General features: G+C 41.8%; 1 long non-coding RNA gene across 2 annotated transcripts; it reads right to left on the bottom strand.

Annotated features, from left to right (window-relative positions):
• Window positions 1–957: 957 nt before the first annotated feature.
• On the bottom strand, window positions 958–26,465 carry LOC140200458 (uncharacterized). 2 transcript variants are annotated; one of them, XR_011886634.1, is made up of 3 exons: window positions 26,441–26,465; window positions 24,184–24,416; window positions 958–1,457 (listed from the first exon to the last, which is right to left on the bottom strand). It is a non-coding gene; the product is annotated as an uncharacterized lncRNA (long non-coding RNA). The 2 variants fall into 2 exon arrangements; XR_011886633.1 differs by lacking the exon at window positions 26,441–26,465 and adding an exon at window positions 25,994–26,174.
• Window positions 26,466–26,665: the final 200 nt, after the last annotated feature.

Genomic DNA, 26,665 nt, shown 5'->3' with positions numbered 1-26,665 from the left:
TGTGCAAGTCCTATGTTGGTTTATCCTCCCAAAGTGCAAACCTCACTTGTCTTCATTACATTCTATCTGACATTTTCAACCCATTTTTCCAACTGCTCCAGATCCTGCTGCAAGCTTTGATGGCCTTCCTTGCTGTTCACTATGCCCCCAATCTTGTGTTATCTGCAAATTTTCAGATCCAGTTTACCACATTATCATGTAGGTCATTGATATAGATGACAAACAACAATGGACCCAGCACTGACAAAGTAGAAAACACCTGCAGTCATACAGCAGCTGCCAAAGATTCCAGCAAATTGCTCGAGGTACAGTGGACAGCATTCTGACTGGCTGCGTGACAGCCTAGTATGGAGGCTCTAATGGACAGGATCGAAAGAGGTTGCACAGGTTTGTGGGATTGTAGCTTCAGCCAAGCCTATCACGAGTGCAGTCCTCCTCCTCTCACCCCACCCCCTACTGAGAACACCTCCAAAGGTCAGTGCCTCCAAAAGGTAGCATCCACCATTAAGGACCTCCATCATTCAGGACAAGCCCTCTTCTTGTTACTACCATCGGAGAGGAGGTACAGGAGCCTGAAGCCAACAACACTCAATGTCTTCTTCTCTGCCATCAGATTTCTGAAAGGTCCATGAACACTATCTCACTATTCCTCCTCAGCACTGTTCATTTATTTGTACATAGTACTTTTGGTCCTGCAAAACAACAAATTTTAAGGCATATGTCAGGGATAATACAATTGATTCTAAAATCTCGCCAGTCCCCCAAATACTTGTTGACATGTACAGGCTGTACATAAGCTAGGTGTTTATAACTAGCATAGGACTTTATTTGGCACTAGCCACCAAAGATGATTTTCTTAGCTGAAGTCTTGCTTAATTTAATGAAGCTTTTCTTAATTTGCTCCATTTGCAAAAGACAATCATTGTATTAAAGCATAAATGTACTTTATTCAAAAAGTTGTGATTGAACAGCTTTTTTAATGTGAAATATCGTGTTCCAGTGACATATAGTAAAAGACTACAATATTATTTATCTAAATAGTTTCACAGGAAATCAGTGTTAATTTTACATAACAAACAAATCAATAGCAATTATGTATCGATTAAATCCATTACAATTAAAAATTTCTGCATAAATTAAGTTGCTCTGTATTTGGGAAAGCCATCAAAAGACAGTGGACCACACCAATAACTTGCCATTCAATTATTTAATTAAGCTCATGTCATCATTTGATCAAACTAAAATTTTGAACAGGCACCTTTCGGGAAAAACAAGTTAATATTCAAGCATTGATTTGAAGGTCCAGGAAGTGGGAGAATCTTGAAGTGAGGCTTTCAGTGTAGCAGAGAAATTTTAGGTCAACATATCCCAAAGGCAACAGCAGCAGAGGGCAGTCCAACATGCTGTCAAACAAGTATCCCCAGTATCATTCCTTCTGCGTTCTTCTACAACGTAAACTGCAATGAGAAATAATTTGGCACATGAAAATAGGATAGGGAATCTTATCACCTCAACCAATACAATGAACATAGAAAAGTGTTGCTAATATTAAACCAGATGCCTAGTTCTGGAAACAGACTTTAAGAGTTATGGAAACAATTACAGGAAACAAGTCATAAAACCTCAAAAAACATACAACTTATATCAACACCATGCGAAAACATTAAATAAATTGGGATTCTGAAAAGAATTAGAATATGAAGATCAAGAGGTAATTGATGATCCTGTTTGTGTGAATTCAAAACTAGAAGTAAAAATTGCTAATAAATTCAATAAATTCAGGATGCTTCTTTATTCATAATTTCATATGTACAGTCAAAGTGAAAATAAATATACAAGTTAATAGAATATATTATGATCAGTAGTAGATGGGTGGGAAGTAGTTCACAGACCACGTAATTCTGGGACAAAATGATTTATAGTCACAAGTTCTATGCAATTCTGATTAGAAACCATCTGCAGACCATTTCACATTTGTTCCTTTTTTTGTTCTTGTTTATTTCCCTCATTTAAATACTTGATTGAATATTAGAAAGGATCATTCTTAAATAAGAATAAGACTCCCATGGATGCAATAAAGCAGAATTTTAATGTACTCTTTAAAAGGCAACGAATATCTAACGAGGATATCATGAACAGAGCAAACACAAAAAGAGAAATAATGTATGAGCTCATGAAAAGGCAACGTAACTTCATTGGACATGTGATTAGGAAAGAGGAGTTAGAATGCACGGTAATTATGGGAAAGATTAAAGAGAAGGCGGCAAAAGGAAGACAAAGACAAATGATGGAGACAACAGCCAGAGAACTGGAAATGAACACCAATGAATTGATCCACTTGACCTGAAACAGGAGTGTGTGGGCCATGGCAATCAAAGCTCAAACTGGGCATGGCACCTGATAATGATATCTAACAAAAAAAAAATAGAAATTTCCCTACTGAAATTACAGAAGCAGAAAACAAGCTTGATCCATATATACTGTGCGATGCAAATCTTCATGATTATGGAATCTGTCACATTTCTTGATCTTCAGGTCTTACTAATGACATAGAATAAACTAAAGAGTAGAGTGATTAATGAAAATATCATTCAGAATAGAAGTGAGAAAAATGTTACATCCTGCTTTGGAACTTGATACTCAACGGAGACTTAATCAGGTTAACAAGAATAAAATCCCATATATCTGTACAGAAAAGCCACATTGATTCTGAGGAAGTTGTGGCAAAGGGTCACTGATCCAAAACATTGACAGGTTTCTCTGTCCACAGCTGCTGTTGAACAGGCTGAATTCCTCCAGCACTTTTGTTTCACATTTTGTTAATTTGACTAATATTTACTAGTCATCCACAATTTATTATACTGATGCATATGGATTGTGACCTCAGCCCCCACTCTACTTCCTGTCCACTTACTACGTGGGCAGATTGTGCTCCAATTTCATCTAGTTTGCAGATGATACTACTGTAGTGGGCTTTCTCTCAAATAATGAGATAAGAGAGCCTAGTGGCATGGTATCATGACAACAACCTTTCCCTCAATGTCAACAAAAGAGCTGGTCATTGACTTTAGGAAGGAGAGTGCATATTCCTTCATGACAGTTGTGCACCATTAAAGGTGTGAATAATTCCTTTAGCAAATTATAATGTAATTGTAACATCCATATAGACCAATTGCTTTTCATTGCGGTCCCTTAGCGGTATAGACTAATGAAAGGAGATATGAAACTAGGAACTTCATCTGCTCCAAGCATCAGTTTCTCAAAGTTTAGTTGACTAATGACAATATAAATTCAAGTAAATTTAACATGAATGTTTTGATTTTTTGAATATTAGGAAGCAACATACCTCTGAATCCATGAACTATTTATTCCCCTTAAGTTTACTTAATCTAAACCTAACTTTGATTCCACATGCAACGCCACAGGATGAATTTCCACGGCATTTAAAGAATATGGGTGGGGAGAAGGAAGGGTATTTGAACAGGAGTTACAGGGGGATGGTAATCTGGAGTGCCAGGGTAGTTGGTGGAGTGGTTATGGGAAAAGATGTTAATTTTGCATAAAAAGACAAGAATCAAAAGATTGAGCATGATGTGAATAACGTTCTGATTTCTATTTTAGTGCAAGGAGTATTGTAGGTAAGATGGATGAGCTTAGAATATGGATCAGGATGTGGAATTATGATATCGTAGCCATTAGTGAGACATGGTTGCAGGAGGGGCAAGACTGGAAACTTTATATTCTGGGATTCTGTTGTTCTAGACATGATAGAACAGGAGGGATTCAAGAAGAATGGGTGGAAAATGTCATGGCAGTGCTCAGACAGGACAAATAGGAGAGCTCATCTACTGAGGATATATGGGTAGAACTGTGGAATAAGAAAGGATTGATCATATTAATTGAATCATATTATAGTCAGCAGGATTTAGAGGAGCAAACTTGTAAAGTCAGTGATTTTAACATTCCATGTATTGGCTGGGACTCATTACTGTAAAAGGGATAGATTTTGTCAAATCTGTTCAGGAAAGTTTCGTTAATCGATATATAAAGGTCCTAATGAGACAGAGTGATACTGGATCTCCTGTTAGGGAACAAGGCAGTGCAGGTGACAGAAGTATGTGTAGGGGAACACTTTGGATCTGACAGTTATAATTCCACCAGTTTCAAGATAATTTTGGAGAAAGATAGGTCTGGCCATCAGGTCAAGATTCTAAATTGGAAAATGGGTCATTTGGATGGTATCAAAAAGAATCTAGTAAGTGTGGATCGGGATAGGTTGTTTTCTGGCAAAGAGGTGCTTGGTAAGGGGAAGGCTTCAAAGGGAAATTTTGAGAGTGGAGTTTGTATGTTCCTGTCAGAATAAAAGATAAGGCCAGGTTTAGTGAACTTTGGTTTTCAAGATATATGAGGCCTGGCTCAAGAAGAATGAAATGCATAGCAGGGACAAATGAGATACTTGAGGAGTATAAGAAATGCAAGAGGGCTAAAAGAAGGCATGAGGTTCCCCTAGCAATCAAGGTGAAGGAGAATCTCGAGGGCTTGTACAGGTATATTAAAAGCAGAAGGATAGCAAGGAACAATCAGAGTGGTCATCTAAGGATGGAGCCAAAAGAGCTGGGGAGACCTTATATTAAAATTTTCCTTCTGTATTTACTCAGAAAAAAGGCACAGAGTCTATAGAATGGATGAAAAACAACAATGAGGTCATGGACTGTATATGGATTACAGAGGAGGTGCTTTCTGTCTTAAAGAAATTAGGGTGAATAAGTCCTTAGGGTTGACAATGAGTTTCTTTGGACCTTGTGAGAGGCTAATGCAGAAACTGCAGAGGTCCTGGCAGAGATACTTAATATGTCCCTAGTCACAGGTGAGGTGTCAGAAGATTAAAAGTTAATGTTGTTCCATTGTTTAATAGAGGCTCTAAGAATAAGCCAGGGAATATTAGGATGGTGCGCCTGATAACAGTCGTGGGTAAGTTACTGGAAGGTATTATAAGGGACTAGATAAAAGTATTTGGATAGACAGACACTCATTAGGAATAGTCAACATGGCTTTGTGAGTGGTAGGTTGTGTCTAACTAATCTTAGAGTTTTTCATCAATGTAATTGGTAACCTCCTTGAAGGAAAGGCACTGGATGTTGTCCACATGAACTTTATCAAGGCCTTTGACAAGGTCTTGCATGGGAGATTGGTCAAAAAGGTTCAGTCACTTGGCATTGAGGATGAGGTAGTAAACTTGATTCGACATGGTTTCACGGGAGAAGCCAGAGAATGGTAGCAGATGGTTGCGTTTCTGATTGGATTGGAGGTCTGTGGCTAGTGGTGTGCCACTGGGTCTGTTGTTATCTGTCATTTATATCAATGTTCTGGATAATGTAGTAAACTGGATCAGCAAATTTGAAGATGACACCAGGATTGGAGACATAGTGGGCAGCAAAGAAGGCTAACAAAGCCAGCTAGAAAAAAAACAGGTTGTAAAATGGAAAATAGAACTTAATGCATACAAGCGTGAGGTTTTGCACTAAGGGAGGACAAACCAGGGTAGGACTTGCATGGTAAGCAGAAGGGCACTGAAGAGTATGGTAGAACAAAGGAATCTGGGAATACAGGCCTATAATTCCTCAGAAGTGGCAACACAGGTAGATATGGTCGTAAAGAGTTTTGGCAGATTGGCCTTCATAAATCAAAGTATTGAGTAAAGTTGTTGGGATGTTATGTTGAAGTTGTATAAGATGTTGGTGAGGCCAAATTTGGAGTACTGTGTGCAGTTCTAGTCATCTACCTACAGGATGTTGCCAGGAGTTGAGAGCCTGAGTTATATGGAAAGGTGAATATATTAGGTCTTTATTCCTGGAGTGTAGGAGAATGACAGGAGATTTGGTAGAGATATACAAAATCCAGGGGTATAGATAGGGTAAATGCAAGCAGGCTTTTCCCACTGAGGTTGGGTGAGCCGAGAACTACAGGTCTGGGTTAAGGATCAAAGGCAAAATGTTTTAAGGGGAACATGAGGGTGAACCTCTTCACTCAGAGGGTGTTGAGAGTATAGGGCCAAGCTGCCAGCGGAAGTGGTGAATGCGGGTTTGATTTCAATGTTTAAGAGGAGTTTGAATAAGTATATGATGGGAAGGGTATGGAAGACTGTGGTCAATTGATGAGACTAGGCAGCATAATAATTTGACATGGACTAGATGGGCCAATGGGCCTGCCTCTGTGCAGAGGTGCTCTACGACTCTACAACTTTCTGACTATCAGTTTTAAGAATGCTTGCACATGCACATACTCATCCAGACCTTAGTGTAGGGACAAAGTAAAAATATGCAGATATTAAAAAATAATGATTAAGACAAGATGATTGGAGCAAAAATATAAAATTAAATTTAATGGTTTGGAAGGAGTGAGAAGCCATTATTAGTTACCATCCAAGACTGAATGTTCAGATAGAAACATCTTTAAAGATTCTAAGTAATATCAACACCTGCTGTTAACTGGCAAGACAAACTTCAAACAGACAAAATGCTGGAGGAACTCAGCAGGCCAGGTAGCATCTATGGAAAAGAATAAACAGTCGACATTTTAGGCCAAAACCCTTCATCAGGACTGGTAGCTACAAACATTCATTACCAAAGGAAGAGCAGAACAGTTCACATTTAGATGAAAGATCTAGTCTATGTAAAGGGCAATCTAATGTGGAGGTATTTTAAAATAGTGTCTAAGAGCACAAAAATGAATAGGTAATAAAGCAGAAGTTAAATTATTATTGTTAAGGCCCTGCTTCTCAATTCCTTTCTAATTCTTTAATATCTGCCAGACAAGTCTCTCTTTTACTATTTTTGAAGTTGGCATTCATGTTTACCACTATTTCAGGCTATACGTCGACCTTCTCCAGAATTCTTCACAGTGATATAAAAAGCCTTCGTTTAGATTCAGTTTTATTTATTACATGTACATTGAAACATATAGTGAAATGTGTTATTTGCATTAATAACAACACACCAAAGGATGTGCTGGGGCAGCCTATGAGTGTTACCTTTAATATCTAAAGTATGTATATTATATACAACCTTCAGATTCATCTTCTTACAGGCAGCCACAAAACAAAGAAACCCAGTAGAACCCATTAAAGAAAGACTGCCGAACTCCTAATGTGTGGGGAAAGGAATCGTGCAAACAAGCAAGCAAATAACACTCCGAACCAAAGGTCATGAAAGTGAGTCCACAATAGCCATAAAGTCAGCTCATCGCTACAGCCAATCCAGGAGCTCATTAGTTACAGGCTACAGCCTCAGCTTAGCACAGAGACAAGTAAACCTCGCAGAGTAGTAACCTAACACTGACCCATCCCTTTCCTCTGGCTCTCACACCACGACCTTTTCAATCTGGCCCAGTGCCTAAATCAGCCAAACATTGACTCGTTCTTCACTCTTGGATCCAGGTCCTGCTGCTTTGATTCAGCCCCAAGTCCACTCCAGCAATGGCCAAACATCAGCTTGTTCCTCAATCTCAGGACCTGACCACAACATTTTGATTTGGCCTGCACCCACCCTTAAACTGGAAGTGTTTTTGCAGAGATGTGGTTGAAGAATATTATATATTTCAAGATACTCAACAATTGTAGATGAGTGTGTCCCCACAAAATCATACAGAGTCTTCTCTACCAGAAGCACCGGATGAAACATGAGATCTACAATCAGCTAAGGGCTAGATCAGAGGTATTTGGGTCTGGCGATCAAGTTAAATACAAAAGGTCCAGGCATGATCTCCAGAAAGCAATCTCATGTGCGAAGTGGCAATTCTGGACCAAACTTGAATCACTGCAGGATGCGCGACAGCTGTGGCAGGACTTGAATGCCATCACCTCCTACAAAGTGAACCCAAAAAAGACAAAGTTTTGCTCTCAGATGAGCTCAATGCCTTTCATGTTCACTTTGACCATCAAAGCATGGAGGCACCTTCATAAACTCCCACAGAGACACAAGTGACCCAGTGATTTCAGTTTCTGACGCTTATGTGAGAGCCTCCTTCAGATGCTAAACCTACAGAAAGCATCCAGCCCAGAAGGGGAACCTGGCTGAGTACTATTTGTATTTGCATTATTTGTTTTTTTTTTTGCACACTGGTGTTTGTCCTCTCTGTTGAGTGTGGTCTATCATTGATTCTATTGTGTTTCTTGTACTTACTGGGATTGCCTGCAAGAAAATGAATCTCAGGGTTGTATATGGTGACATGTGTATGTTGATAATAAATTTACTTTGAACTTTTACTATTTAGAAGAAATGGACATAATGGTAAAGGAGGAGGGTTAGCCCTGATCATAAAGGATAAGATAAAGACAGTAGAAAGGAAGGATCTTTGAGTGAAAAACCAAGAAGAATTAGTTTGCGATGTCAGTAGCAAAAACAAACATATGATACTACTAGGAGTTGTCCATTGGTCTACAAACAGCAGTGATACTAGAGGACAGCAAGCAAAAAAATTAAGAAGCACATATAACAAGTTAATACAACAACTGTGGGGGGTTTTGATCTGCATATTGACTGGCAAATGACTAACAGTAAGCATGGAGGAAACAAAATAATGGCATGTGTAAGAGGTAGTTTTTCCAGATCAGAATGTAATCTAGAAAGGGCCAATAATAATCCAGTAGCTAAACAGCTGTTAGGGAAGACCCGTCATAACACAACAAATCCTTAAAAATGTAAATATTATTTCAATCCAAGCAAATTAGGGCTTTAAAATCTAAACAGCACACACAAAATGCTGGAGGACCTCAGGTCAGGCAGCATCTACGGAAAAGAGTACAGTCAATGTTTCAGGCAGAGACCTTGCTTAAAATCTAAAGAAAGCTAATTATGGTGGCACGAGGCTAGAGTTGGTTAAGGTAGATTGTGAAACTATTAAAAAAAAATCACGTCACAGTTAACAAATATAGATATATCCCCAAATCCCCATAAAAAGAACAGCTATCGCCAAAAGTTAGATAGTATCATAGCAAAGGAAAAGACTTATAATGTTGTTACACAAGAACAGCAAGCCTAAGAATTGGAAAATTTGAGGGTATCAATGAGGAAAAGTAGAGTACATTAAGAATGTAACAAAAGACCAAAAACATTTTATAGAATGAAAAAGGAAAAGATTAGTAATAAAAGTTGTGTGGATCAATTACAGTCCAAGATGGGAGAAAATTTATTGAAAGGAGGAATATTGAAGGAGACTATTAAGATCTGGCTGGAGGGCACTGACTCTGCTCTTCAGCACCAATTCCAGCACACAGGCTGGAGCACATTTGCTGCCCATGCCACCACAGACTCTCAGATTAACATTGATTTATATACCAACTCTGTCCTTGAGCACATCAACAAGTGTGTAGATAGAGTGACATCACAAAAACAAATAAAAGTTTTCCCCAATCAGAAACCATGGATGAAAAGAGAAGTTCGCCTCCTGCTCAAAGCCAGAGATTCAGCCTTCAGGTCTGGAGACCAAGAGGCTTACAGCTCAGCCAGGGACAACCTGAGGAGGGGAATTTCTCAGGCTAAACACATTTACAAACAGAGAATTGAGGATCATTTCAACTCCTCGGACCCCCGGTGCATGTGGCATGGCATACAGGTCATTACAGACTTCAAACCACCTAGTATTGTGCCCCCTTCTAGCTCTGCTTCCCTCCCTGATGAGCTCAAATACTTCTGCGCTTGCTTTGACCGAGAGAACAAGGAGGTCACCCTCAAAGTGGATCTCCCACCTGGTGAACTGCCTCTCTCACCTTCCACCTCTGATGTTTACGCCACTCTGAGCAGGGTGAATGTACGGAAGGCAGCTGGTCCGGATGGAATATCTGGCCGTGTGCTCAGAGTTTGTGCAGGGCAGTTGGCCAGGGTCTTCACGAACATATTTAATCTGTCCCTGGCCCAGGCAGTTGTCCCAAGCTTCAAGATCGCTACCATCATGCCAGTGCCGAAGCATTCCACTGCCACGGGCCTGAATGACTTCCGTCGAGTTGCACTCACCCCCATCATTGCAAAGTGCTTTGAGAGACTGCTTCTATCACATCTGAAGTCCCGTCTGCCCACTACCCTGGACCCCCATCAATTTGCCTATCGTACCAACAGGTCAACAGAGGACACCATCTCCACGGCACTTCATTCTGCCCTGACCCACCTGGACAGCCCCAACTTTTACGTCAGAATGCTGTTCATTGACTTTAGTTCAGCATTCAGAACTGTGATCCCCTCCAAGCTGATCGCCAAACTTCGCTAGCTTGGTATCAGCTCATCCCTCTGCAACTGGACTTTGGACTTTCTGACTAACAGACCCCAATTAGTAAAGTTAGACAACCTCTCCTCCTCCACTTTCACCCTGAACACCAGCATGCCTCATAGCTGTGTGCTGAGCTCTCTGCTGTACTCCCTTTTCACCTATGACTGCGTTCCTGTGCATGGTTCTAACTCCATAATCAAGTTCGCAGACGACACCACGGTGGTTGGCCTGATCAGAGGGGATGACGAGACACCCTACAGGGGCGAGGTCCAGCACCTGGCCATGTGGTGTGCTGACAACAACCTTGCCCTTAACACCCAGAAGACCAAGGAGATCATTGTGGACTTCAAGCATGCTAGGAGCCACACTCATGCCGCCATCTACATCAACAGAGTTGTAGTGGAGCATGTATCAAGCTTCAAATTCCTTGGTGTCCACATTTCCGAAGATCCCACCTGGTCCCTGAACACCTCCATCCTGATTAAAAAGGAACAATAGCGCCTTATTTTCTGCGGAGCACCAAGAAAGCTCACCTCTGTCCCAGGATACTGACAGACTTTTACCACTGTACCATTGAGAGCATACTCACCAACTGCATCACAGTGTGGTATGACAATTGTCCCGTATCAGACTGCAAAGCACTCCAGTGTGTGGTGAAAACTGCCCAGCGGATTATCAGCACCCACTTGCCCACCATTGAGCGCATCTACCATAAACGCTGCTTGGGCAGGGTGAAAAGCATTATCAAGGGTGCACCTCACCCTAACCATGGACTTTTTACTCTCCTCCCATCCGGAAGGCGCTACAGAAGCCTCCACTCCTGCACCAGCAGGCACAGGAACAGCTTCTTCCCTGAGGCTGTGACCCTGCTGAACCTCTCATCACAGTGCTAAGCAGTATTGCACCCATATTGTACTGTCTCAGTACTTTTATATTTGTGTGCTGGAGCACTTTTTATTCACAGTTATTTTGTAAATAATACTATTCTTTGCATTTCTGGTCAGATGCTAACTGAATTTCATTGGCTTTGTATCTGTACTCGGCACAATGACAATAAAGTTGAATCTAATCTAATCCAGCCCAATCTAATTAGGAAATGACAGTGTTTGCCTTCATGGCAGTCAAGACAGAAACCCATTAATTGTTTTGAGCAACAGGACTAGACTGAAGAGGGTTGCAAAAGTAGTTAGCATTAGAAAAAAAATTGTGAAAATTAATGGGTCTCTGAAAGCTGATAAATCTCAATGCTTTGAAAAAGAATTGGGTTTTAGAAACGGTTGCACCTTTTATTTTCCAACATTTATAAAATTCAAGAACAGTGATCATAGATTAGAAGGTAGCAAATGTAAATTCAGTTAACAAGGAGGAAAGAAAAACAAGTACAGTACACTTATCCCAACATTAGTAGCAGAGAAGATGTTAGAATTATGCTATTAAAGGGATGGAGTAAATAGCAAAGAGGACAAGAATTGGTGGACCACAGATGGATCAGAAAGAAACAGAAGGGGTGGCAGGCAAAAAAAGAAAAAAATTACAGCAAGGTAGGGGTAACCTGAAATTGGAAAATTTAAGGTTTACACAGTATACCTTTAGGATGGGCTCCCTACGCAGAGTGAGGTTGGTTCCTCTAGTTTGCATGAAGCTTCACCCTTGCAGTGGGAAAGATAGTTTGCTGTGGGAATGGGAACTGAAATTCTGTGCAACTAGGAGCTCATGATGGCTATAGGAGCAGAATTAGACCTATTTGGCCCATCGAGTCTGCTCTGCCATTTGATCATGGATAATGTATTTTTCTTCTTAACCCCATTCTCCCACCTTTTCCTCATAACCGTTGACACTCTTTCTAATTAAGAACCTATCAACCTCTACTATAAATATACCCAATAAGTTAGCATCCACAGACATCTGTGGCATTGAATTCCATAGATTCACCACCCTCTGGCAAAGAAATTCCTCCTCATATCTTTTCCATTTGGCTGCTGCTGACAGTTCAGGTGCTCTGCAGTTTGGTTGCCTAGTCTATAACTGGTTTTGACAAATGCAGAGACAGTCATATCTAGACCATCAACTGCACTAAGGTTGGAGAAAGTGCATCATGTGGAAGGGATGTTAAAGTCCCTGAATGGTGGTGAGGGAAGTGTATGAACAAGCCCTGCACCTCCTATAGCTGCAGAGCAACATGCCAGGGTGTGGGAAGGGGGAGGGGGATGTATAGTTAGTGGCTGGATTTTGATGGAGCTAGCAGAATGATATGCTGGATGTGGAGATTTTACAATGAGGATTAGGAATTCAATCTATATCCCTGTTGTGTTTGGAGGAAGGTGGGTTGAAAGCAAAAGTCCAAGAAATGAAGGAATTAAAAGAGGGCTTTGTCAACCACAGTAGACGGAAAGCAACATTTTAAATGTCCTGGAATTGAAAATTATTTAATTTTTCACCTCTTTGCTGGGAGCATGGCATTTCTTTCAAAAATAGAAAAAAAGAGATCAGAAGATATTCGTGCTGCCAAGAAACCTTGATGCACTACACCTCAAAATCAATGATCAAGTACAGCAAGCATTTAGGAAGAGTGATTCCGAGGAAGGGATTGCCCTATGAGGAAAAATTAAGCAGATTTGAGTTGAGTAGAATGTGAGACAATCTCACTAAAATATTCATAGTTCTTACGGACAGAGTAGATGCAGGGATGATTCTGCCCCTGCTTTGATGTCCAAAGACAGAAGCCACCATCTCAATATGTAGGGTGCTGACTGTTCAGGGAACATGACAAATTTCTTCAGTCACGAGTGCAGCAAATCATTAGAATCCTACATTCAATACAGCTGAGGATCTTGGCTGCTGTGCATATTTGAAACAGATCAACTCAATCATCAAGGGGAACTACATTTACCCAGTTGGTTGACACTAGGATAGGCTAATCGTGATTTTATTGAATGCAGAGAAATGCAAGGGATTGAATTTACTACTCCTTCTCTGTTTCTATTTTCTCATTTGTAAATTTCATAGAGAGGGGGACAAGAATAGACACTTAATGTGGTTGTGTTTAATTGTTTTAGAATAGATAGGGGTGGGCGAGGGAGTTGCACTATTAATCAGGGACAACATCACACCTGCACTCAGAGGAAAGATAACAGAAGGCTCATCCATTGAGCCCATATGGGTAGAAGTCAAAAATAAGAAAGACGCAGTCACTCTGATGGGATTATACTACAGACCCTTCAATAGCCACTGGGACTTTGAGGAACAGGTATGCAGAGAGATTAGGGAAAGATGTAAAAACAACACAGGTTGTTGTAGTAGGGAACTTCACCTTCCCTAATAAAGCCGGGAATCTTCTGAGTGTAACAGGCTTGGATGGGGAAGTGGTGCAGTCAGGAGGGGCTATTAGACCTAGTGTTGGGTAATGAGCTAGGGTATATTTTTTCCTACGGTTGAAATGTCTAATAACAGGGCATGCATCTAGGTGAGAGGAGGCATGTGATGGGCGGTGGCAGGGGTGCAGTGCTAGCTGGAGCACATCCGGCACCTCTTTAAGAAAAAAGCCGAAATAAACAAGCTAATTAATTAGGTGCTGCCCAGGGTGATTTGAGTATCTCAAACTGCTGATCTCCCGGGATTTTTACACACAACAGACCCTGGAGTTTACAAAGAATGGTGCCAAAAACAAAAAAAAAAAAACCAGCGAGTGGATTTAACAAGATGTTTTCACTCACAGAACAGCCACTCACTGGATTTTTTTTTTTTTGTTTCTGGCACCATTCTTTGTAAACTCCAGAGTCTGTTGTGCGTAAAAATCCCAGGAGATCAGCAGTTTCTGAGATACCCAAACCACCCTGGGCGGCACCTAATTAATTAGTTTGTTTGTTTCAGCTTTTTTCTTAAAGAGGTACCAGATGCGCTCCAGCTAGCCACTGCACCCCTGGGCAGTGGGTTCCTGGTGTGGTAGTGGATGCAAATATGATAGGGGCAGTCAAGGGGCTCTTAGATAGGCAGATGAATGTACAAGAAATGGAAAGATATGGACATTGTGTAGGCAGAAGGTAAAAGTTTAGTAGGGGATTTGATTACTAATTTAATTAGTTTAATAGCATAACAATGTGGGCTGAAGTGCCTGTTCCTGTGCTATACTGTTAGATAATCTACATTCTGAAATTACAGATTACAGTTTATGCAGGTTTTACTTCAATGTCAACTGCATTTCAGTCTACCCGTTTCAACTACTTGTTCATCTTTAACCAGATTTTAATGTACTACTGTTAACTAGCGTTAAGTGCAACTACATTATAGCATGCTCCATGGCATAGAAAAAATCTTATTAAATATGATGTACATTGTTATATGCAATTGTAGGCAATTGAAGCATGTTACTTATTACCCTCTGTCTGTACCTTTGTTCTTCTTAACTATGTTCCTATCGGTCTTATCTTTTGCAGCTGTGCCTCTTCCTTTATCCCACTTTTCTATCTTTTACAGAACCACCCTCCCTCGTCATCTGTCTACTTATTCTCCAATCACGCCTTTCATTGTGCATATTGTCATTCATATTTGGCATGACCTTGCCAGCTCTTGTACTCTGTTCCATTTTCCTTCAAGAGGAACTTGTTCGAGATATTTGCTTGCCACTTTTTAAAAATATCTTAGTAATTTAACAATGCTACTCAGAAAGGAACAAGGGAATCAATCATGTTTGCCTCCCTTAGGCACTAACATGCTCAGTATATTAAAAAAAAAGTATCACTGAAATACCACAGCAGCAGCAGCAGCAGCAGCAATAACAATAAAAACACACAAGGTAGTTAACAATCAAAGCACAAGATTCTGGAAGTCCAAGTTTAAGTCACACTCGAAGAATTCCACATCATTATTTTTAAGAATGTTCATCATATTTTTGTATATCTCTATTAGATTAAAGCTTTATTCTCCAGAGAATGTCCTAACCTATTCAACCTTCCCCTATAACTCAAGTCCTCAAGTTTTAGCAACATCCTTGTAAATTTTCTCTGTACTCTTTCAATGATATTGATATCTTTCCTGTAGTTAGGTGGAAAGGGAGAACTTCACACAATGCTCCAAATTTGGCCTCACTAATGTATTGAACAACTTCAACATAACATCCCAACTCCTGTACTCAGTACTTTGATTTATGACCCTATCTACCAGTTTGGGCAAACTACAGGTTATAGCTTTAGGGTGAAGGATGAAATATTTAAAGGAATTCTGAGGGGAAACTTCACTCAGAGGATTGCATGAGTGTGGAATGAGCTGTCAGCTGAAGTGGTAGATGCAAGTTCAATTGTTACATTTAAGAGAAATTTGGATCACTATCTGGATGTTAGAGATATGGTGGGATATGGTCCAGGGGTGCAGATAGATCTATGCTCTCTTCAAACATTTTCAGGTCCCAAGATCAACAAACGCCTTCTTTTCAGGCCTTCCTGCCTTTCAAGATAGCCAAGCAAACACTCAGTTAAAGACGGCAACTAATTTGTTTGTCACTATGTGCTGTGTCCTGTGACATAGGCGATCAAGATCTTTCCATGACTATGATTGCTCCTGGCAAACTTTTCTACAGAAATGATTTGCCATTGCCGCCTTCTGGGCAGTGTCTTTACAAGACAGGTGGCCCCAGGCATTACCAATACTCTTAAAGAGATTTCCTGCCTGGCGTTGAGGTCACATAACCAGGATTTGTGCTATGCACTAGCCACTAGATGACCATCTGTTCCTAGAGAAGAATTTTATGCTGGCCTAGACAACAGTATCCATAGCCCATGAAATTATGATACTTTACTTTTCTACCTGCACTGCATGCTCTGTAGCTGTTACATTTTATTCTGTATTCTATTTTTTTCCACCATGTACTACCTCAATGCACTGTGTAATGAATTGATCTATATGAACAGTATGCATGACAAGCTTTTCACTATACCCTGGTATATGTGAAATAAGAAACAAATTTCAATAAATGAAAAACTTCCACCTCTCCTAGAAAAAAAGTTCCCATTTGGTGTCAATTTTTGTTTGACATTACTTTTGAAGTATTTTAGGATAATTTATTGCATTAATGGAACTTCACAAAAATGCAAGTCATCATTACAAAGTTTAATTTGGAGAATCGCAGGATAACTGCGATCTTACGCAAGTGATTTAATTTAAACAAACAGAATGATCAATAATCTAGTGGTTAATGAAAGCCAAAAATGAATACATTAGGTCAAAATCCCTCACTCCCACTGTCATAACAGTTAATTATAAGTAAACTATTTAGGTTCTGTATACAAGCAAATTAAACCAACAATTCAGACAAAGCAAAACTGGGAAGCACAAGTGCTAAGGACACCACTTCTGCACCAGGTTAATGCCTTTTAAGCACACTTCAAAAGGGAGAATAAAATACTCATACATGAGCCCCCACAGCTTTGAGACTTCAGTCTCCAAGGCCAATGGCAGAGCATCCTTCAAGAGAGGCCCCAGGTAGTATACCAGGCCAAGTGCAAACCATCTGTCTGGCATATTCACATTTCTAACCCCTCCATTCTGTCATCTAAGTTTCCCACCTGCTTCAAAAGAATATCTATATTTCCAGTGCTCAAGCGGAGCACGGCAACCTGCTTCAATCACTACCATTTGATTGCATTTACATCCATCATACTGATGGTTGGTTATAACACAAATCAACTGATGCCTCAGATGACCTGGATCCCCTTCAATTTGCCTGTTGCCACAACAGGTCAACACAAATGCCTGCTCACTCTGTTCTGGACTATTTGGAGCACCACAACACACATCAGGCTATTGTTCAATCACCACAGCTCTGTGCTTGACACAATAATCCCCTTCAAACTTATCACCAAGCTCCAAGTCAGGACATCTGTACCTCCCAATGTGAATGGATTTTGATGACCTCAATGGCAAACCACAATTAGTAAGAAAGGGGAACAATATCTTCCCCTTACTGACCAGCACCAGAGGTGCACCTCCAGTCTGCATGCTTAGCACCTTGGTCCATTCTCTCAACACCCACAATTGTATGGCTAAGCACAGCTCCAATATTCTCTCCACTACACGGCGTTCTGAGAGGCGGAACTGCGCAGGCGTGTGACATCGGGCAGTGCAGCGCGGCAGATTTAAAAGGAACAGAGCCTCATAGAGCGGGCAGCGTAGTTTGCGGGCTGCAGAGTGAGCCGGGAGCAGAGTTGAGGCTTCGGCTCAACGGGCTTAGGCGGAAACAGGCGAGGAAGGTTTGGCATTCATTTTCTGTTGTTATTTGAGGAGAGGGGCAGTATGAGTGTGAGGGCAGTTTGCTGTTCTCGGTGTCGGATGTGGGAGGCCCTGGAGTCTCCAAGCCTCCCGGACGTCTACATCTGCGCCAAGTGCATCGAGATGCAGCTCCTAAGGGACCGCATTACGGAACTGGAGCTGCAGCTCGATGACCTTCGCCTGGTCAGGGAGAGTGAGGAGGTGATAGAGAGGAGTTGCAGGCAGGTGGTCACGCCGGGGCCACGGGAGGCAGACAAGTGGGTCACGGTTAGGAGGGGGAAGGGGAAAGGTCAGGTAATAGGGAGTACCCCGGTGGCTATGCCCCTTAACAACAGGTACTCCTGTTTGAGTACTGTTGGGGGGGACAGCTTACCCGGGGGAAGCGACAATGGCCGTGCCTCTGGCACAGAGTCCGGCCCTGTAGCTCAGAAGGGTAGGGCAAGGAAGAGGAGGGCAGTTGTGATAGGGGACTCGATAGTAAAGGGGTCAGATAGGCCATTCAGTGGACGCAGTCCAGAGACCCGGATGGTAGTTTGCCTCCCTGGTGCCGGGATATTTCTGATCGTGTCCAAGATATCCTGAAGTGGGAGGGTGAGGAGCCAGAGGTCGTGGTACATATAGGTACCAATGACATAGGTAGGAAAAGGGATGAGGTCCTGAAAGGAGAATATAGGGAGCTAGGAAGGGAGTTGAGAAAAAGGACCGCAAAGGTAGTAATCTCGGGATTACTGCCTGTGCCACGCGACAGTGAGAGTAGGAATGCGATGAGGTGGAGGATAAATGCGTGGCTGAGGGATTGCAGCAGGGGGCAGGGATTCAAGTTTTTGGATCATTGGGACCTCTTTTGGCGCAGGCGTGACCTGTACAAAAAGGACGGGTTGCACTTGAATCCTAGGGGGACCAATATCCTGGCAGGGAGATTAGCGGGGGCTACTGAAGTGACTTTAAACTAGAATGGTTGGGGGGGTGGGTATCAAATTAAAGAGGCTAGGTGTGAGGAGGTTGGTTCACTATAGGGGGATGGGAACCAGTGCAGAGAGACAGAGGGGTGTAAAGTGAGGGTAGAAACAAAAAGTACTATGGAGAAAAGTAAAAGTGGCAGGCCGACAAATCCAGGGCAAGCATTAAAAAGGGCCACTTTTCAGCATAATTGTATAAGGGCTAAGAGAGTTGTAAAAGAGCGCCTGAAGGCTTTGTGTGTCAATGCAAGGAGCATTCGTAATAAGGTGGATGAATTGAAAGTGCAGATTGTTATTTATGATATAGTTGGGATCACAGAGACATGGCTCCAGGGTGACCAGGGATGGGAGCTCAACGTTCAGGGATATTCAATATTCAGGAGGGATAGACATGAAGGAAGGGTAGGTGGGGTGGCGTTGCTGGTTAAAGAAGAGATTAACGCAATAGAAAGGAAGGACATAAGCCGGGAAGATGTGGAATCGATATGGGTAGAGCTGCGTAACACTAAGGGGCAGAAGACGCTGGTGGGAGTTGTGTACAGGCCACCTAACAGTAGTAGTGAGGTCGGAGATGGTATTAAACAGGAAATTAGAAATGTGTGCAATAAAGGAACAGCAGTTATAATGGGTGACTTCAATCTACATGTAGATTGGGTGAACCAAATTGGTAAAGGTGCTGAGGAAGAGGATTTCTTGGAATGTATGCGGGATGGTTTTTTGAACCAACATGTCGAGGAACCAACTAGAGAGCAGGCTATTCTGGACTGGGTTTTGAGCAATGAGGAAGGGTTAATTAGCAATCTTGTCGTGAGAGGCCCCTTGGGTAAGAGTGACCATAATATGGTGGAATTCTTCATTAAGATGGAGAGTGACATAGTTAATTCAGAAACAAAGGTTCTGAACTTAAAGAGGGGTAACTTTGAAGGTATGAGACGTGAATTAGCGAAGATAGACTGGCAAATGACACTTAAAGGATTGACGGTGGATATGCAATGGCAAGCATTTAAAGGTTGCATGGATGAACTGCAACAAATGTTCATCCCAGTTTAGCAAAAGAATAAATCAAGGAAGGTAGTGCACCCGTGGCTGACAAGAGAAATTAGGGATAGTATCAATTCCAAAGAAGCAGCATACAAATTAGCCAGAGAAAGTGGCTCACCTGAGGACTGGGAGAAATTCAGAGTTCAGCAGAGGAGGACAAAGGGCTTAATTAGGAAGGGGAAAAAAGATTATGAGAGAAAACTGGCAGGCAACATAAAAACAGACTGTAAAAGCTTTTATAGATATGTAAAAAGGAAAAGACTGGTAAAGACAAATGTAGGTCCCCTGCAGACAGAAACAGGTAAATTGATTATGGGGAGCAAGGACATGGCAGACCAATTGAATAATTACTTTGGTTCTGTCTTCACTAAGGAGGACATAAATAATCTTCCAGAAATAGTAGGGGACAGAGGGTCCAGTGAGATGGAGGAACTGAGCGAAATACATGTTAGTAGGGAAGTGGTGTTAGGTAAATTGAAGGGATTGAAGGCAGATAAATCCCCAGGGCCAGATGGTCTGCATCCCAGGGTGCTTAAGGAAGTAGCCCAAGAAATAGTGGATGTATTAGTGATAATTTTTCAAAACTCGTTAGATTCTGGACTAGTTCCTGAGGATTGGAGGGTGGCTAATGAAACTCCACTTTTTAAAAAAGGAGGGAGAGAGAAACCGGGGAATTATAGACCGGTTAGCCTAACGTCGGTGGTGGGGAAACTGCTGGAATCAGTTATCAAGGATGTGATAACAGCACATTTGGAAAGCGGTGAAATGATCGGACAAAGTCAGCATGGATTTGTGAAAGGAAAATCATGTCTGACGAATCTCATAGAATTTTTTGAGGGTGTAACTAGTAGAGTGGATAGGGGAGAACCAGTGGATGTGGTATATTTAGATTTTCAGAAGGCTTTTGACAAGGTCCCACACAGGAGATTAGTGTGCAAACTTAAAGTACACGGTATTGGGGGTAAGGTATTGGTGTGGGTGGAAAGTTGGTTAGCAGACAGGAAGCAAAGAGTGGGAATAAACGGGACCTTTTCAGAATGGCAGGCGGTGACTAGTGGGGTACCGCAAGGCTCAGTGCTGGGACCCCAGTTGTTTACAATATATATTAATGACTTGGATGAGGGAATTAAATGCAGCATCTCCAAGTTTGCGGATGACACGAAGCTGGGTGGCAGTGTTAGCTGTGGAGGATGCTAAGAGGATGCAGGGTGACTTGGATAGGTTGGGTGAGTGGGCAAATTCATGGCAGATGCAATTTAATGTGGATAAATGTGAAGTTATCCACTTTGGTGGCAAAAATAGGAAAACAGATTATTATCTGAATGGTGGCCGATTAGGAAAAGGGGAGGTGCAACGAGACCTGGGTGTCATTATACACCAGTCATTGAAAGTGGGCATGCAGGTACAGCAGGCGGTGAAAAAGGCGAATGGTATGCTGGCATTTATAGTGAGAGGATTCGAGTACAGGAGCAGGGAGGTACTACTGCAGTTGTACAAGGCCTTGGTGAGACCACACCTGGAGTATTGTGTGCAGTTTTGGTCCCCTAATCTGAGGAAAGACATCCTTGCCATAGAGGGAGTACAGAGAAGGTTCACCAGATTGATTCCTGGGATGGCAGGACTTTCATATGAAGAAAGACTGGATGAACTGGGCTTGTACTCGTTGGAATTTAGAAGATTGAGGGGGGATCTGATTGAAACGTATAAGATCCTAAAGGGATTGGACAGGCTAGATGCAGGAAGATTGTTCCCGATGTTGGGGAAGTCCAGAACGAGGGGTCACAGTTTGAGGATAGAGGGGAAGCCTTTTAGGACCGAGATTAGGAAAAACTTCTTCACACAGAGAGTGGTGAATCTGTGGAATTCTCTGCCACAGGAAGCAGTTGAGGCCAGTTCATTGGCTATATTTAAGAGGGAGTTAGATATGGCCCTTGTAGCTACGGGGGTCAGGGGGTATGGAGGGAAGGCTGGGGCGGTGTTCTGAGTTGGATGATCAGCCATGATCATAATAAATGGCGGTGCAGGCTCGAAGGGCCGAATGGCCTACTCCTGCACCTATCTTCTATGTTTCTATTCCAGAGATGCTCTGCACCAAGCTAACCCAGCTAGCTGTACCCTGCAGTATCTACAGTGGATTACAAATAAGAAGGAAGCAGTATGCAAGGCAAGTTTTTACTTATCTGATCAAATGTCTATAAGCACAGGTTCTCACCAGGGCTGTATTCTTTCAACCCTCCTGTTCTCACTTTATACAAATGACTGTACCTCCACAGACAAATCCATTAAAATCCTAAAGTTCGCAGATAACATGACTGTAGTTGGTCTCATCTCTAATAACGATGTGACCTACTATATCAAACGGAGGTAGACTGCCTTGCAACATGGTGTGCTTGTAAGAACTTAGAGCTTAATGCTTATCAAGACATTAATGGAAATAAATATTGACTTCCAGCAACAACCTCCTACCTGCACCCCCCACCACCCTCAGAAATTATTGGTCAAGCTGTTTCTATTGTTGAGTCATTCAAATTCCTGGGAGCTACCTTTACCAATACATTGAAGTGGGACAAGCATGTTACGCTCATCACAAGGAAATCCCAGCAGAGATTGTCCTTCTTACGGCAGCCTAAGAAACTTAACATCTCAGGGCATATCCTAAAGAACTTTAACTCAGCTATCATTGAGAGTGTTGTGACCACCTCTATTACCATTTGGTTTCCCGCTGCCTCCTCCGTCTCCATGTCCAGGTTGCAGTGAGTGGTCCAGGCAGCAGAGAAGATCACTGACAGTCAGCTACTGACATTAAAGGATTTGTTCATTGCCAGAGTTAAGAAAACAGCTGAAAAAAATATTGTTTCTCCACCCACACTAGCAGTTACCTATTCACCAAACAGCAATCAGGGAGATGTTACAAGTCCATCACCACCCGGACTACACGTCATCTCCAAAGCTTTCCTGTAGCTATCCAGCTTCTCAACAAAGCGCACCCAGGAGTTATACCCTAACTGCCCCCACACAACATCTGTTAAATGGTCCTTCCTCCTCCCCTTGTTTTGTTGATAATGATTGAGTTTGTTCATGAGGCCACATTTAAGTTGATCATTGACACTTGCACATATGACTGTTTTGCTAATTGTTGATTGCTCATGGCTGCTGCACTACTGTCTTGTAAATTTTTGGTTGCTATTGTGTTGTCTGTTAAGGTATTATCCTGTATTTTATGCCTGGCACTGAACCACAATCAATTCTGCTATGTTTCACATATTGGCAATAAAGTGATTCTGATTTACAAATTCACCAACACCACCGCTGTTGGTCAAATCATAGGTGACAATGAATCAGTGTGCAAGAGAGAACAGAACACTTTGTTGAGTGGTACTCCAGCAAGTTCAACATCAACAAACCAAGAAGCAAATCACACAAAATGCTGGAGGAACTCAGCGGGCCAGGAAGCATCAAGGAAAAAGAGTACAGTCAATGTTTCAGGCTGAAACCCTTCGACAGGATCTTCCTGCTAATGGGTTTCGGCCCAAAACGTCAACTGCACTCTTTTCCTTGATGCTGCCTGGCCTGCTGAGTTCCTCTAGTACTTTGTGTGTGTTGCTAGGATTTCCAGTACCAGCACTTTCTCTTGTTTGTCCAAGAAGGTAATCATTGATTTTAGAGAGGGGAAGTCAGGGACCATGTGGTGGGTCAGAAGTGGAGAGAGTTTGCAGCTTTAAATTCCTGGTGTTAACATCTAGTACTGGACCCAGCAGGTCACTGTAATGATGAAGTTGGCATACCAACATCGCTATTTTTTTTTATATAAAAAAGTTAAGTATGTCACCAGTAATCTAACTGTACTAGTTGCTTCATGGTCTGGTATGGCAATGAACAGGGATGCAAGAGACTGAAAAGAGTAGTGGACATATCCCAATCCACCATGGCTACAGCCCTCTCCACCATTCAAACCATCTACAGGAAAGAATTGTCTCAAGAAAATGGCATCTATTATCAACGATCCTCTCCAACTGCGTCATGCACCCTTCTTGCTGCTATTGTTATTTAGTAAGTATTAAAGCCTTAAGTTCCACAACAAGAGAAGCAGGAACAGCTGCTTTCCTACAGCCATCTGGTCCTTGAACTGAACAGCGCTAAATCCTACCTCAGCAACAGAAAACAATGGACCACTTCTTGCATGGACTTGTCACTGATTGGAAAAAAAGGGAACTTAATGCAAAAGTCTTTTTCTTCACTGTCAAAACAAATGTACATATTTTGTATGCAAGTTATGTTCTCTACGTGCCAATGCAGCCACTGCAAGTTTTTCCACTGGACCTTACATGTAACAATAAACTAAACTTGAAAGAAACATTTTGTAAAAAGCAGTTATTCAGGGTGTAAGCAAACCAACAAATACCAGTCTTCTTCCCATTTCCCTTGGTATATTGGAAGTACTGCAAAATTACACATTTCTCAAAAATCAAATTTATATTTTCTTAATCTAAAAATGAACTTAAATGTAAGCTGTCATCCACAAACTATTTAGATTTTCCCAAATAATAAATCTTTTAGTTCAACAGGAGGCATTTGGTTTGGCATAATCAGAAAAAAATAATTATAATTTCAAATAATTATTCTAGATTTATTGATTTAGCAAAACAGACTTAGCCAATCCTACCTGTATTTTTTGGGACATCTGTGTAAACCATTCCTGGCTGTGGTGGTGCATTCTGCCAGCCGTACTGTGGATACCCCTGATATACAGGCTGCGCTCCTGGCGGAGGTGGGTAACTAGGGTAAGCAGCATTAATGCCTGGACCATATTGTTGTGGGTAAGGCGGATATGGACCTGCTGGGCCTGGCCCAGGGTAAGGTGGTGGGTTCTCAGTCATGTAGAATGCTAAAGTACTTCTGTGGGTTAAAAACCAAACAAGTTACTTAACAAGTTTGTATTTATGAAGTAGATCAATTTTCACATGTGATTAGCCAGTAGAGGAAGTTCTAGCTTAAAAAATGAAATAGTGATATTTTAAATTGCTTTAGGAATCCAAATTTCTAAACTCTGATGGGTGTGGGTGCTGGTGGTGATCAGCTCAACTCTGGTTGCTACAAATTCTGCCTGACATTCATCATAATTTCCAGACTTTTCCTCAGGAAACACATTGGTTAATTTCTCTGTTGTTTTCTACCTAGATCTTGCCTTGTTTGGAGCCAAGGTCAGGTATCCAGGTTCAGATTACTGAATCCCTCAATGCTTCTTACTCCAGGCCTCCAATAGGAGTGCCTGAAAATAATTGCCACTAAAGAAAAACAAAACTGTTGGATTAATTTAATGTCAATAATGGCATGAAGTACTTTATCGTTAATGCAGAATTTAATCAATTGACCTAATTCATTCACTTTCCTGCCATAAACAGCTGGGGGAGGGGAAGGATTGCAGAGGAGAGAAAGTAGTATATGTAGGGAGACACCACGATATGAAATAAAATGTTACGAACGCAATGAAACAGGACCATGTCGGTATTTAAAAGTGTGACTATTATATAAATACAAAGTCAAAAACAATGTCTACAAGGGCACAAACGTGAATCAGGTCAGACTACGGGGAGATTGCCGGTTGAAAGCAGTTGAAAGTTTTTAAAATAAGTATTCTCAATCGATTCTAAACGTTGTAAAAGTTTGTAAACAGCCTGATAATGTAAGGGTCGGAAACATTACGAGTCATATAAGGAAAGGGTAAAGAGACAAATACCATTAATGTTAAAATATACTCTCCCAACCCAACGACTAAAATCGTTACAAGCAACACACATCAAAGTTGCTGGTGAACGCAGCAGGCCAGGCAGCAACTCTAGGAAGAGGTACAGTCGACCTTTCAGGCCGAGACCCAAGACCCGTCTCGGCCTGAAACGTCGACTGTACCTCTTCCTAGAGTTGCTGCCTGGCCTGCTGCGTTCACCAGCAACTTTGATGTGTGTTGCTTGAATTTTCAGCATCTGCAGGATTCCTCTTGTTTGCGACTAAAATCGTTGTTATATGTGGTGCGTTCTTCGACATGGGACACAAATCAAACAGATTATTTAAAAAACATCCTTCAAGCTGCTGAATCATCATTACAAATACACATAATTAGTAACCGTAATGTATCACAAGAAAACAAGCCGAACAGATTTACGTCATTATGATTTTTAAACTCAGGAAAACTGAACGGATAATCAATACGGCAAAAATCAATAGGTCACATATAAAAATACGACTCGATCTAACAATTGATGGAAAAATCATAGGCAAGAGCCAAATGGGTAAAACTTGCCGTAAGCATCCAAAACGGTATATTTGAAATTAATAAACAACATACGAGAGAAACGGGTCTATGTTTCGTAATAAAACTAAGCAAACAACTGCAATATTAACCACCAAGATTTTCTGAGGAATGCAGTGGTTATTCTCTCTTCCCCAAAGACAGTAGCAGCCCAGCCTCGGCTCACCTGCCCGCCTTGTCTCCAATGCACCTATACTCCGCTCTCGGCTCAGCGACTCACTCACTCAGTCCCACTGACGTAATACCGCAAGGCCGAGCCACATGACCAAACCTGCTGCCAGGCGCAGCGCGCATGCGGCTGGGGCGAGGATGCTGTCGTCGTTAATTTTCCGCTAGATCTCGCGACTGACGCAGCTGCTATTTAAAAGCGTGGCGGTCGCCCCCCCCCCCACCCGGAAATAGCCGCGCGGACGCGGAGAGGCGGTTGGGATCGAGTCCGAGTTGAGGAATGATTAAAGGCCTGGGGTGGACGTGTCCGCCTTTGACAAGATTGCAAAATCTGAGACTTCCCCCAGATCAGGCCAATTCCACCATTAAAAACGCGGATAGAAAATGATGTCAGACCTTTTCTGAACACACAGATAGCAATTTATTTCAAAAGGGGGTTTCCTACCTCCGTCGACAGGAGGAATGTGCTATTTCCTGCTCCGTTCTACTCTAGATGCAGGTGCTTGTTTACTTTTCAATAAAAGCTGCATTGCAGGATAAATGGTTTAATCTGGGTTAGGTTCCACCTTCTTGCTGATGACTCAGAAGTGAGGTAGAGCCAGTGCAGGCACTATCACAAATCTGATTATTATTGTGATTGTGCCTGCGATATTTCCCGGTAGGATTTGTT

The sequence above is a fragment of the Mobula birostris genome, chromosome 7 (genome assembly GCF_030028105.1).
Source record: "Mobula birostris isolate sMobBir1 chromosome 7, sMobBir1.hap1, whole genome shotgun sequence".
Taxonomy (NCBI): Eukaryota; Metazoa; Chordata; class Chondrichthyes; order Myliobatiformes; family Myliobatidae; genus Mobula; species Mobula birostris.
This window is presented reverse-complemented; position numbering and strand designations above follow the sequence as displayed.